We start from the raw sequence: 2,457 nt of genomic DNA, 5'->3' as shown, positions 1-2,457 counted from the left end.
AATCCCAATAAAGAGGAAGGCATGGGGGAAGAATTTGGAATGAATGTAACTTGTCCTAAGATAGGTAGCTGTTGTGAACTGTTCTGAGGATGTACATAGTTCTGCTGGAGGCGATCACTGTGCATGGAGCAGGATCAACTACTTTTTAAATTAAAAGACTCTTGAGACCTAGATCCTCTAAGGTATTTAGACACCTAACTCTTATTTCAATGGAGGTAAGGTGCATCAGTACCTCTGAGGATCTGGGCCTGACTGGTTTGTTTATAGGTGTGGTTTCTTAACATGCTTGACTTACCCCCACTTAAGGCTGGCCTTAAGCATAAATAAAGGAAGCAGCTATGTAGGACTCTACAATCATCCCACGTGAGCCTGCCAGCTCCCTCTTTTCCTCTGGCAGTAGGAAAGATGGGAGTGGCAATAACACATCACTGGTACCTTTATCTTTTTCCATAGGGCCACATAGGCCCTCACGTGGAGGAGGGACTTGTGTTAGGGGTCTCCCACATCTTGGTTGAGTACCCTTATCCACTAGGCTAAAGGTTATAAGGGAGCACCTCCTCCTGGCTGTTTTGTTTGGGGCTCCACATGTGACTTAGGGGGCCAACACCTATCTTCCCCAGGTTCGAGACTCATTAGCAGGGTAGGCAGCTATCTCTGTGAGAGGGGTGGGGGTTTAGCACACCCCCCTCTTGGCTTCTTCCTGTGGCTAGCTTAGTCTCCCGTAAGGTGCCTCTGTGTCCCCATTCGTTGTATAGGGAGCCTAGGCACCTAACTCAGGCTTTGTGGATTGCAGTGCTATTCCTGTGATTTTCTGGGTGCCTAAAAATTAGGTGTTGTGATGCTGAGCATCGTGGCTCATACGTCCCCATGTGGATCCCATCCCCTTGAGCCCATCAAAGGGTGATGCTTGCATTTATTGCAGTGTAGTTGTAGCGGCATCCCAGGATATTTGAGAGACCAGATGGGTGCGGTAATAAATTTCATTGGACCAACTTCTGTTGGTGAGAAAGGCAAGCTTTTGGTTTATTATAGACTTGTATTGTCTCAATGATGCCTGCTTCACAAGGTCTGCCTGCCTGATGAGTGCAGACTCTATGTATAAGGATAGACCTTAACACCAGCAAGTGGCTTGCTGGGGCCTCTGCATGCAATGTGCCTACTCTGAAGTGAGTTAGCTAGTTTAATCAGGATCTTAGCCCGAAAACCTGTCCAGCTTTAGTACCCAGTTACAATGAAACAACTTGGGGTCAGATATTGTTGCTTGTTTTATCTGGCCTCTTCCAGTGTTAGAATTGTATCCATGAGGGAAAAAGTGATTAGCCAGTCAGCCACGAATCAAGTGATGAGACAAGCACAGAGTAGAATTCCCATCAGCTGATTAGACTCTTTGATATTTCCCCATTTGTAATCTAAATTTCAAGTCTACCCTTAGCACTAAGTGTCAGGAATAACTGTGGAATAACTGGATCTTACAAGGGGATATCCTAGAACAGGGGCTGCTGTGGCAAATTGTCACAAGCCCTAAAGCTATGTACAACATACATTAAAAACACAGCAGAGGTACTTTCATCTTAGGATAAGCTGTTGAGGGGGTCACCTCAGGCAGGGGGTGCACAATGACCCCCCCCCCGATCTACATTGCAGAGACCCAAGGACAGGTGAGTCTGCCTAATCCCAGCTCCCAAATTGTGAATATCAGCTCCTGATTGGGAGCCTCTTTCCTTTTTCTATGGTGAGGGTGTGTTGCGAGGGGGGGTGAGGGCTCCCCTTTCCTCTGCTGTAAATATTTGTACAGATGTTTCTAAACCTGTTTATTTTCTATGCACTTCTTTTATTTAAGGTGCCACTGCCAAGTCACCCTCCCCTCCTTCCCGCCCCTCCCTGTTGGTATTATTGTAAATAAAAGGCCACACATTGCTTAAGGGTATGTTAAAGCGTGGATTGCTGGGAGGTGTAGTCTCTCTGGGTTGCTCCTGTCTAGTAGAGAAATGAGTAACTGCAGACTGCACTTTGGCCTTCCCTGGCCTTTGTGACTCACTAAATGAAATTACTTACTATATTTGACTTTTCCTGGCAGAGATCTCTTTTGCACTGATTTGTGGCTAACAACTTTTTTTATTTTTCCAGGTCATTGATTTTCCTTTCTGTGCCCCCAGTAAAGTGACCTTGAAGAGGAATTATTGTTAGTCAATTGTGACTTTGTAGTATTGTTACCTCTTTTTGACCTAAGTGGTTAGCCAAAATTTGGGATCCTGTAAGTTGTTTCCGTAAGGAGAAATTGATGATAGTTATTTCTTTGATGCAATACTGTTTATTTCCAAAAATGTACAAAGTCCTGTTTCCTTGAACACAGGAGGAATCAAACAGGAGATAGTTTCTTTGCTCACAGTTCCAAGCCTCTTTCAGCCAGCAATCAGCCCAACAAGTTCTCTCTCTAGGCTTTTTCTCAGGGACTAG

This window comes from Trachemys scripta, chromosome 23 (genome assembly GCF_013100865.1).
Source record: "Trachemys scripta elegans isolate TJP31775 chromosome 23, CAS_Tse_1.0, whole genome shotgun sequence".
Lineage (NCBI taxonomy): Eukaryota > Metazoa > Chordata > Testudines > Emydidae > Trachemys > Trachemys scripta.
Note: the sequence above shows the minus strand (reverse complement) of the source record.